The following is a 12,149-nucleotide window of genomic DNA, read 5'->3' as shown; positions in this document are numbered from 1 at the left end:
CTCGCTTAGCTTTTGTAGCTGAGCAGACGGCAGAGGGTATGGAACATCCCTTTGGTCAGTTTGGGTCAGCTGTCCTGGCTACGTGCCCTCCCAGGATCTTGTCTTTTTTCCTCCTGAGTCCTTTCTCAGACCCAGCCTTCGCACCGCACCCCTAGCAGCTCCCTCTGCATCTCCGGGATGATCAGTTCGCCCTCCTCTACGAGCAAAGGAACCCAGAATATCTTCCAGGATGGAGAACTCGAACCCCACGTGGACTGATGGAGTAAGGTGGGCTGTAGTTAGTGATTTTTCCAGTTAAAGGCTTTACAGACCGTGATTACACTTGCAGTTTTATAGAGTTTGCTCAAACTGCTTACGTTGAGAACTGGAACTGCAAATCAGAATGGCAGACTTGCATTTGGTCTTAAACGGCTATGTTAGGCCTTCTGTAACGTCACCTGCCTGCCTGCAGGAACACTCGGAATTAGGAGAATTTGAGATTTGAGGTTTGTGCGGTGATGTCATCCTGGGAGCTTCGTCCAGTTTTGTATAGACTGTATCTATTTCATTATTTCCCTTTTTATTTTATTTTTAGGATTTCACGAAAGCAGTTTAGTTTCTCCTAAGCTCGTAAATCTCTCTCTACCTCTCCTCCTCCTCTCCGTGTACGAGAGGTTGGGGGGGAGCATCTGTCGCCGGCCATTGGCCAATTCGGCCAAAACCACGACAGATTTATTGGCGCCCGACGTGGGGCACGAACGCAGCTCTGATAGATTGCCTGAATAGTTTGAATTCCAGCTTGTTCAGGGAGAACAGAGAGTTCACAGCATGTCGGTCTTACGTGAAATCTGGTATCGTGCCTTTAGAGAGCTTTGTATGAAGTTAATGGACGCAGTGGGGTTTAAGCGGTCAAATATATTGCATGGCCTGTTTCTCGTTTGTGCTTGGACGCGGTGGTCTAAGCGTGCCACGTTGGCGTGGGTTTGCCTTCAGAGGTATAAAATAATTGCTTGGATAACGGTTCTGCCTGCCTATCTTGGGCATCTCGTGATGGAGGCTTTTCCTAATTACACTTTCGGGATGGATTCTTTTCCTAATTACGCTCTTGGTCGTACCTGGGGAAAGTTGACTTTGCCCTTCGGTGATGATGCCAAAGCGACAGTAACAGAATCGGGATGAGAAACCTTCGGGCCGTTTCGAGAGTGAAGGTTACTTTCATTCGTACGTGATCCTGTTGTCGGTTTTCCCGAGTGTGTTGCAGGGCTGGTTTATTGTTAAATATCGGTGCAGGAGTGAGTATGATGTGACATGTGATGTTGCTACTCAGACCCCGGGGCCAAAGCCAAAGACAGCAGAAACTCGGGCAGCCCTGCCACCGAAAGCTGCAGTAGGAATTCAGACAACCCCCCCACGGAAAGCTACAGCAGAAACTCAAACAACTCAGGTGACTGCCCAAGCCGCAACACAGGCACAAACAACGCCACCGGCCCCGACACCAGCCCGAGCGGCATCGGCTGCCCCCCACCGGCCCCGGCATCGGCCAGGCCCACGGCGGCTGCGCCGCCCAGAGGCCCCGGCGAAAGCCACACCTCCGCCCATACAGGCCAAAGCCACGGCCCGGCCGTAGGGACACCGCCGCCAGCGGCATGGGCTGCCCCCACACGGGCCCCGGCAAACGCCACGGCTCCGGCCCGGAGGCGGTGGAGAAAATGACTAAGACAATAGCTGAGCAAAATGAGAAAAGTGCTAAACTTCTTCATGAAATGCTTGAAAAAGTGTCTGAGAAGGGGAAAGAATCCCACTCTTCCCCTGAACAGAGCCAGGTTGCAGTCATTAAGAAACAACGGTAGCCAGTTACGAAATCTTCATGGAAGCGTTCCAGCTATAGTGCATCCACAGAATGAATATTTTCAAAAGGCCAACTTAGGGACACGACTAAGTGGAGAATTGGAAGTGGTCCCAGCGCAGAAATGTAGATACGTTTTCTTCTGGCATGGGACTTACATGCCTCGTGCAACTTGAAATGGGATTACTCTTGCCTCAGAGGCAGTGATTTGGGAAATTAAGTGTGAAATGTAGAGAAATAATTACAAAAAGGAAATGCCTGTAACTTCTTCCTGGGCCTGATACATCACCTGAACAGCTGAGGGCTTACCCATATTTCTTGTTGATTGAATGTTTTTGTGCTGTGTCATGTCAGATTTCTCGAACGCAGCATGATCTTGTCCCCATTGATTTATCTGTTTTCCTCTTTTAAATCGTGTCTCTTAACAGGTTGCCTGATTTGATGGTCCATCCCGTTCCTTCATGTTCTGCAGCACAGTCACCATGCAGAGCTTCCACATCGTTCATGCCATCCAGCCCACCGAGATCAAATATGCATGGTTCCATCTCACAAAATAATTTTTCAGGAGGCTCAGAGCTGAATTTACTTACCACTCCTCCTGTGGTTAAGGTTTGTATTAAAAAAACCAACGCAACACACCAGTGACAACCAACCAAACCAAAAGCTTGTAGACATAAAAAGCACGGGGCTTTTTTATCGTTAAGGTTTTCGTACCTTTGGAAAAAGAGCAGTGCAGAGGCTAAACATCCTCCCTGCTGGTACAAACTCGGTTTGTAATTTAAACTCTTACTTTTGACAAGGGAAGCCTTCTGTTTCGAACATTTAATGGGTTTTAAATTAAGTGCTTTTATTTCTTTTCCTAGAGAGCTAAAGTTTTGGCCACATCTGCTTCTGGTGTTCCTGGGTTTACTCCTCGGTCTATTCTCAGATCCAACCTTCGCACCACTCCCCTAGCTACTCCCTCCGCGTCTCCGGGACGATCGGTCACTCCTCCTTTACGAGCAAAGAAACCTAGAGTATCATTCAGGGAGGAGAACTCGAACGCAGCATGGACTGTTGGGGTAAGTTGGGCTGCAGTGAGTGATTTTTTTTCCAGTTAAAGTCTTTATAGACTGTGTTTGGATTTGGATTTTTATAGAGTTTGCCTGCCTCCTTAAATTGAGAACTGGAATTGCAAATCAGAATGGCAGACTTGAATTTGGCCCAACACTGTAGAGAAGATGGTTCTAAACTTGGGAAACTTAGGGCAAACTGCTTACTGCTTTCTTGTTCGTAGATTTGTAAGTGTAAAAGGAAAGCTTATGCAGACTGGTATTTCTTGGATTTAGTTTTGAAGCATGGCGTGTTGCTATAATATGATGCTTTAGCAACTTTTGACAAAGCAGGAGGCAAGAAAATGAGCAGGTTCTATGGAGACTGGAAACTGCTGTTGAGGGGCTTCTTCCTTCTGCCGGTGTTGGCTAGCTCTACAACTTAGAGGGCTGGGAAAAGATCTTTACACGTGGATTAAATTAGCTTGACCATCTGAGTCCCTGGAAATACGTAACAGATACTGCCTTTGTTCGCACCATAAAAACACGAGGTGGAGCTATTTAGAATATGCTGTGTTGTCTCAGGCAATCCAAGTGGCTCCTTAGAGTGCAGGGTTGAGCTGTGGGATGTGAGAGCTGGCCAGTTTGACAAAGTGTTGCCGACTGGAACTTTCAGCTTTTCTCTCATCGTTGCCTTTTACCCTGTTAGATGGTAAATGGAGCACGCGATGGCGTACACTGAACACTCTCTTCTCTGTCCCTTAAACACAGAAGCTGTCGTGTGTAGCAGAGAGTACACTGTATGTTTCTAACGTCACACCCAGCAGTGATCTGAAAGGAAAAGCAGCATTTCACTGTCCTTGGTTTCATCTGGGTCAGTTTGAAGTCGGTCTCTTTGGTAATGACTATTGCATGAACAGGCTTTTTTTTAACTTTCGGTGATTGAAGATAGTGTGGTTAATAAGTGTTGCTTTGCCTTCAAGAAAAGGCACAGTGGCTTTCCTTAAACGTACTGGGTGTGTTATCTGTTGATTTCTGAATTTCAGCTTTTAGGTTGGTGTGAGAGTTTGAGATGGAAGGTTTGTTTTTGTGGAGGGAAACTGTAATGCTTTCGGCAATACCTTTGTCATGACTTGTTCATGAAAGAAACCTTCATCTGTGTTCTGTAGAAGTGTAAGAACTTGTGAATAGGTAATGGTTTTGTTGCCTTAACGTAGGAGCTTCCGAGTAAAGAGGAAGAGGATGCCAAATACACAGAGTCTGTGCGAAAGCAAAAATTGAAGAGAGGTAGAACTGCAAAATCAAAAATGAAGAAAGCAAGCAAGTATGAAAAGCTTTTTGAACGCTTACTTGCATTCCTTTATTTTGGTAGCAATTCAGCTTTTGGCCACCTCACTCGCTCTTCCTCACTTGGCGGTACAGTTCTGCTCTGACTTTGCGAGCCTGTCCAGCTTGCTGGTCTCCTGGGCACCGTTTTCCCCACTTCACGGTTCAGTTTTCTATTGGAACCAGAAGAGGGAGGGGCTAGGAAAGGCCAAGTGGGTGCTACTCTTTGCAATGATGGCGTGCTCTCCTGTCATTCCACCTTACGAAACCACGCTCTTACGGTCTTTAGTTCCCCATAGAAGGCAGGAGTGGGTCAGACAACGAGTAAAGAGAACGTCTTGTTTCTGGCCGTGTTTTCCGGTTCCTTCTGGAAAACCGTCTGGGGAGAGTTGCCTCTTAAAATCAGGGCGTGGGGGCGCTCAAAAAGCTCACGCGAATACTGAGTGACAATGCTTGGGACAGTCTGGTAAGGAACGAAAGCAAAAGGAAGCTTGTTTCTGTATGTTTTCTGCCTTGACCCTATCTTCGAAGAAGTCCATAAATAATTCTTTGGCATCGATTTTGTAATTCCAACATTGCAAAACGTTTTCCTCGACTGAATACTGTTGGTAATCAAAAAATCAATTTGATACTTCTCTTTCTTTTCAGGACCACAAGAAAAGGAGGCTCTTGGTCACCTCCACCAGTGGAAATAAAATTCGTCTCTCCTTTTGGAAGTGCACTGGATAAAGCCATGGATCGTATTGCAAGAATATGCCCAGTGTGCAGATATGTCTGAGGATAACCGAGCAGTTTAATCCCCCATCAGAACTTCCCCTCGTGGAACACTACTCTCAGGCTTGTTATTTCAATAAAATTGTTTGCTGCAATTTCATCAGTTCCCATGTAACCACTCGTAAATAGCTTTGTTGTTGATTTCTGGTGGGGAAAACAAGCTACAGGCAGAAACCAATCCATAGTGTCTCACGAGTCGTTTACTTCTTATCCGTAGTCTTACTGGTACAGAACAGGTTTCTTTTTGGCGTTGGTGAACTTAATACTGCGAAGCTTAAAGCTTGATGCCGGTGTCTGCCAAGTAGCGAAGGGTTGTTACAAATCTGCTGAGCCGGGGCTTCGTCCTTGCTGGCGGCAGGAGCCCGGCCTGGTGCACCCCAGACCTGGGGGTGTCTCTGTCCCAGACCCTTGGATGTGGCTGCTGCTTTCCCGTTTGCAGGTCAGGCCAGTAGCAAGGCTGAGGGTGCACCACACACATGCACGACAGCAACGCGGATGGCTACGCAGGCTGCCAGAGACGGGGCCGTGCCTTTACCACCTGCCATCTTGCACTGGGGCAGCTCACAGAAAGCCGCCTCTCTGGCTTGTTGCAGTTGAAGCTCACGAGTGACACCAGGGGCATGCTGTCACTCTGCAGGTTCCCCCACGCAGCCACATTTGCAGAGCCCCAGAGGATCAGCAGAGCCTTGAGCCCAGCTGTCGTCTGTGCCCCAATTCTGGGCTCCGTCTCTGACCTCTGGCTGAGACACCGCATCTTTCCAGAGATGGCTTTTCCTCCTGCTCACTGGCTAGCCCACCCTGAGGTCTGCTAGCGGTTTCCTCGTGCACATTTGGCTAGGGGAAAATACAACAAAAATACAATAAAATGGTGTATTGAAACGTATGTTACGATGGAGTTTAAAAAGTCTTCTCTGATAAGAGAAAACAGTTTTAGTAGGAAATGTTGAAGATATAAAATCCCTTAGTTTCTCTCAAAGTTTAAACACCGTTTTAAATTTTTTAAAACCCTCCTATCTGTAGCAAATGGCTTCTTACTAGAATGATGTGGTGAAATATCCTGTTTCAGAGCAAAAGGATTTCTAAGAGTGGTTTACCAGTACCGGATTTTTGCTGAAATCACGGGTTTTCCAGTGCAGCTCACGGTGCTTGCTTTGGTTCCGTTGAAAGTGCAGGCACACGGAATAAGCAACAGGGAGAAGAGAAAAGTCATGGGGCAGAAACTTAATGTTTAAGCTGCTGAAATACAGAGCCTAGCTTTTGCTGTTTGTTGCCTGTCTGTTTTACCTTCTAATTACTTCTTGTCTTTACAGAACACTTTCAACGTGCTGGAAATCTATAATGACCAGGTAATGAGGTCGCTTTGCTTCCGTATTAACAAATCTTAGTTTTCTGTGTACATTGATTTCTTTTTTGCTCATTGTAATTTGAAAATCATCCTTTATGCTCTCTTAACGTGACCCTTCTGGGCATGTTGGCTGAAGTGTGTGGGTGCTGCCTGGACCTAAGAGCATCGTTTTGCTGCTTGAGCCACCCGGCTGCTCTGCCGTAACACTGGCCAAGCTGTTTCATCTCTTGTAGTACATTCCTTCTTTCTCTTTTCTGGGTTGTCCTCCTTTTTTGAAGAAAAAAGGGGGTTAAGAAGGAAGATCCGAGGGCTGGAGCACCTCTCCTACGAAGACAGGCTGAGAGAGTTGGGGTTCTTCAGCCTGCAGAAGAGAAGGCTCTGGGGAGATCTTATAGCAGCCTTCCAGTACCTAAAGGGGGCCTACAGGAAGGATGGGGAGGGACTCTTTATCAGGGAGTGTAGCGATAGGATGAGGGGTAACGGTTTACAGCTGAAGGAGGGTAGATTTAGATTAGATATCAAGCAGAAATTCTTTACTGTCAGGGTGGTGAGGCACTGGAACAGGTTGCCCAGGGAAGCTGTGGATGCCCCTTCCCTGGAAGTGTTCAAGGCCAGACTGGATGGGGCTTTGAGCAGCCTGGCCTAGTGGGAGGTGTCCCTGACCAGGGCAGGGGGGTTGGAACTACATGATCTTTAAGGTCCCTTCCAACCCAAACCATTCTATGATTCTAAAAGATTCGTACCACTATTAATGCATCACTCAAATGGAGACCATTTCTGTTTTCAGAACAGAAACGTGGCTGACACAAAATCGATCTCTCGCTTTCTACGTTAGAGATTGAAACCCCGCTTCTTTTGCAAGAGTTCTCTGCATATTTGGAAAAATTTAACTAAATAGAGCTAAATGCAGCTATAAAACTATAAGCACCTGTTTTATATAAACGCCGTGTTCTTTACATAAAGCGAGGCAGTATTATAAAACAAGTAGTTTTGTTTCCTGTAATCTGCGATTACTGTTGGTCCTGTGCACCAGATGTTGCATTCCTAAATAAGATGAAACCCCCACAGCGTCCTCTTTGTCTCGGGTGAATTAACTGTATACTCCAGCACCTTTGAAGAGGTAGTTTTTCTTAAAGCAAGTACTATCAAATGAAAGATGGAAGAATACAAATAGAAAACGTGCACATGCGAAAATGTTGACTGTAAATGCTGACAGTCTTCAAACAGCTTACCTGAGTTTCTTCAAATGCTAACTTTCTTACTGTTTTGAACAAATTTAAGGACAGATTCTTCAACTGTTACTTGTACCAATACCATCGACGTGGTTTTGAGGTTTTTTTTTGCGTTGGCGCTAGCGTAAGGCAGAGTTACCAGGATTTGAGCACCTTCGGTATTCACTTTGACAAAAACCAACTCTGTCTTCTCATCTGTCTGTCTCTCTTTCTCCTAAATTGCTAACCTGCTAAAAAGAGTTAGTTTATAGCCAGATTGCTAAGACACTAGGATTCTTCTTTTACGTTTAAGGACTTTATGGTCATCTTTTCCATGTTAATCCCTATCTCATTTTTGGTAGGGTTTAAAACTAATTTTAAAAACCTCCTTCAAAATCCAATGGCAGGTAATACGTTTGATACGCTCACAGACAGCAGCCGAGACTCCAGCAGACCTCTGTTACGAAGGAACTCTGTCAACCTGACGATACGCTGAAAGGCACACTTTCATAGTTTTTCCCGCTCTGGTCTCGGTGCCAATTGCGGTCAGGTGCTGGGCAAAATGAGAAGAGATACCAGCTCAAAGTGACTGACAGCTGAGGAGGAAGGAAAGGGTGAATGTGCCAATAAGGGAGGGCAGCATATTAAGGGCTTATTCTGTATTCTTATTAACGCACAGCGTATATTTTGACAGCTAAGTTATGTGACGGAGGTAGCTCTTTTTCCTGAGAATTCTGGGTCTCTCTCGTGTGCGTGACTTAATTCAGCTCCTTTCCTTCCCTTTCTCTCCCGGCAATGCAGCACAGAGTTGAAACGTAGAGCGTACAGATGACCCCTGCTGCCAGGCGTTGGTTGTCTCTGCTTCCCGATGCCGGATCCCAGCGACAGTGCCACACAGAGCTATTCCTTCCTGCCCAGGAGCAGTTTGCTTCCCGGCCACTTCCCCAGTCCCTCATCTCCTTCTGCAAGAGGAGGTTCCCTCTCTCCTCCTGGCCTTTCTGGGGCTCAGAACTGAAAACGGCCCTCTTTGCAGTCCTTCCAGACAGGCTTTCGCTGGGACTCCAGCACTAATTATTCCTTCTTATTCCAGCTCCCCTGAAAAGAGCTCAGGCACTTAGATGTCTGCTGTCCCAACGCGGTTCATGGCTCAGTGACCGCGTGGCTGCAGCTGCCTGGCTACGAGGAGATATCAGGAGCAGAAGATTTAACGTTTCCCGCACCAGTTCAGTCCTGCAAAGAGCTGAATTGCTTTCACGTGCCGATGAACGCAGACCCCTTGTTGTGTCTGAATTAGGACTCCATCTGACCCGGAGATGAGGCCCATGTGAACCAAGACCCCCAGAAGCCTTGTCTGGGGTGGGCGCTCCCTGACAGCGGCTGCTCTCCCCTTACTGCCTGCTGGCCAGCTGGTGCTCTGCTCGGTTAAGGCATCTTAGCAGCACCGCTGCATTTCTGCCTGGCGATACAGGAGTAGTACTTAATAGCTGTGACTTGGGATTTTTTTTCAAAGGTGTTCTGTTTGGTTTTTTTCTCCACAGACACATTGGTTTTAAAAACTTGAGAAGAAAAGAAGACAGCTCTGCCTTTGAGAAATGGTCCCTGTCCTCATCTGCAGCACTGGCGTGGGCACATCCAGTTGCTCAGAGTCAGTTCCCTTATCAAGTGCTGATCAAGACAAAAGCCCAAACCCAGTGTAAGTAAGGCTATTGCAGGCAGGAGGGAGAAGAGTTTCTGCTGGCTGGGAATGAGTGGCGGATCCGGAGCACACAGGCCACGTGGGAGTCCCGTCCGGAGGAAGCCTGGAAGGAGTGGGAGCACCAGCACATTGCTGTGGCTCAGGCGAGTTTCCCAGTAACGGGCATTGCGGCCAGATCCATTAACCTCTGGTCTTCTGAGTCTGATGTTTTCCCCTTTTTGTCATCTTTAAGATTTGTTACTCACGCCCCTCTCTGCCCTTCCTTAATAAACCGTGACTCCAGGTCTGGAACTTCTGCCAATAGAAAGGAAGCGTGGCGTCAGTCTTTCAGATCTAATAATTGCTTCCTGATCATGTTTGATAAAATGATGGGGGTTTGATAAAAATTAGGGACTTAATTCCGTCGGGAATGCTGAGCCCTGTGTGGGGTGTATGGCTAACCGGGGTCGTTCAGGTGCTCCCTCTGGATGGTTGTATCGGTCTTGGCTGGCAGCTGGCACAGGCGTTTGGGCACACAGTACCGTACCCTGTTCTGCTGAGGACAGCTTCTTGTTCACCTGCTGCATCAACTGGTTTTCCTGCATTGATCTGCCTGGGGTTTGCTTTGTTAAGACAGTGAAACGAACATAATCAGGCTTCTGTTAATTTTGTGCCTTCTACCTAGGAAGCTGTCGGATACAGTTTTAGAGAACTAATGGTGACAAGGCTTTGCTGGTGTGGTATTGCTTGACTTGTGTGGTGGAGAGAAGCCTTAAATTGGCAGGAGAGAGTCACCAACAAGCCGGGCCTGTTGCACGTGTTGCAAATGCATTTGCAGTTGGGCTTGTCAGGTTGCTCTTTGTCAAAGTATGTTTCAGAATGAGATACGCAAAAGCCGCCTGGACACGGTCGTGGGCAGCCTGCTGTAGGTGACCCTGCCTGAGCAGGGGGGCTGGACCAGAGGACCTCCAGTGATTCTGGAAGGCCTTTCTCTTCATTGTGATGCTGGGATTCTGGAATTCGTGCTGGGATTCTGGAATTCGTGCTGGGAGAGGCGAGCGGTGTGGTGTGCTGGGAGTGCCTTGCTCACCACTGTCTCCCTGTGCTGGGAAGGCTGCGTGTATGTTCTGTCCTGAGACACTCAGCGCCTACGTCTGTCTGTCCAGGTGCACCGAGCAAGGTAAAAAAGAGCGTAAGGTCAGAAGTGCCTTTGGGAACCGCTGCGAGCTTCGCCACGGTAGACGGGGACTGCAACTCTTGAACGGAAGTATAGTCGTGTTAGGGAATAACCGCAGGAGGTAGCTGGGTAAAGTGGCTCCAGCGTCAAGTTCTGATCTGTGTTGGTTTTGTTTGTTTTTTCATGGAGAGGGATGTCACATCTGTGGTCTGCATCAGACACAGGGTCTTCGCTGTTGGGGGCTGTTGGGGTAGAGAGCTGAAATTCTTTCCTCGTCTCACCTTCTGCTGTAGCTTTGTGCTTGTGGAGCATCTGCACAAACTCGGCAAGACAATCTGTAGGCTGCACTTGAGTGAAATAAGGCCGATTGTAGGATTCTGGTACAGACCGTCTCTGTCACGCTGGTGGCTTTTTAGACTACAGCTTAGGGCTTGGATGAAATGTAGGGTTTTTGCCTAAACCGCCGGGAGCGGGGAGGCTTTCTGCCTAAGCGGGAAAGACCTGACCCGGTGGTACTCCCTAAATCACCTGCTCACTCACTCGCTAAATCCTCTTTCTGCAGGAGTAAAATCCGGCAAAGTGCAAATTCACTGAACCTGACGACTACGAGAGTGCAGAAAGTGACTTTTCCATCTGCTGCTCCTCCAGTGCTTGTGAGTTGCTTCCTGTTTCTCTGGGGAAAATGTCATGGAACCAGTCATTAACAACAATTCAAAAATTGGTATAACTTTTATAAACCCTTTTATAACCCTTCCCTGAAATCACTTTAGCTTCCACCTCTGGCGGAGTGAAAGAACGACGCCTGTCAGCTGCAGCCTTTCCCAGAGAGCTAGGGAGTCTCTCCGTGCAAGAGGGAGTTAAAAGTTGCCTTAAAAGATGCCTGACTGTGTCCTGGGTGGTGTCCTTTCTAAAAGTGAAGGGGTTTTTAGCCCTCCCTGCAAACTGAGTGTGCCGTTTCACCCGGGTATGAGCTAGCAGCCCGGGCTGACTGCCACAAAAAGGAGATGGACAAATTCCCTCTCCTTCTTCCCGATGCGTGGTCCTGCCTCCTTCCTTGTGCCACCTCTTATGCTTGCTGGTTGTCTCTGCAAGGCAGTTGAGCTCTCGAAGCTGGTGGAACACCACCTGCTTTTCTGGGTGAGTTTCCTGCCTGCTCAGGGAGTGAACTTGGCTCCTAAAGTGCTCTAAGGCACTGTTAAGGCAGTGCGAGGTGAGCCACAGGAGTACGGTAGTAGAACAAAGGAGCAGATGGAGAGATGGGAGGCGGCGGCAAGTCCTCTCTTTTGGTGGCAGGGAAGTCAGCATGTTTTGTGAAACCATCTCTTCAGCTGCGGCTGGCCATATTTTTAGCTTTTTCGTCAGTAAGCCCATTGCATTGTTGGCCCTTGAAACGGATTTTCAGGTACTACCGTCAGTCAAAACTGACGTCCCTGAACCCTGACTTGGCTGAATGTGATTCTGCTTGAACATGTAATTTCTCCATGTTTATTCTTCTTGGAGCTTTTTAATGCAAAAATCTATCCTCAGCCTGTGACTCGTGGTACGCTCCTTTCTTTGGAAATAGTTTGGAAGTCATAAGTACCTAAGGTGAAGACCAATGGTAATTTTGGCTGCTAGAAGACAACTGACAATAAGTAACAAAGGGTAAAGTACGAAATCAAGGGAAAGGACAAATGGAAAGTTGTACCTGTTACTGAGAAGCTTTTTAAAATCTGATTTTTCTCAGCTCCCATCTTCCTAACCTGTGTGAGTAGACTTGAACTCAGTGTATTGGGCTTTTTCCTG

This window comes from Larus michahellis, chromosome 3 (assembly GCF_964199755.1).
Source record: "Larus michahellis chromosome 3, bLarMic1.1, whole genome shotgun sequence".
Classification (NCBI taxonomy): domain Eukaryota; kingdom Metazoa; phylum Chordata; class Aves; order Charadriiformes; family Laridae; genus Larus; species Larus michahellis.
Note: the sequence above shows the minus strand (reverse complement) of the source record.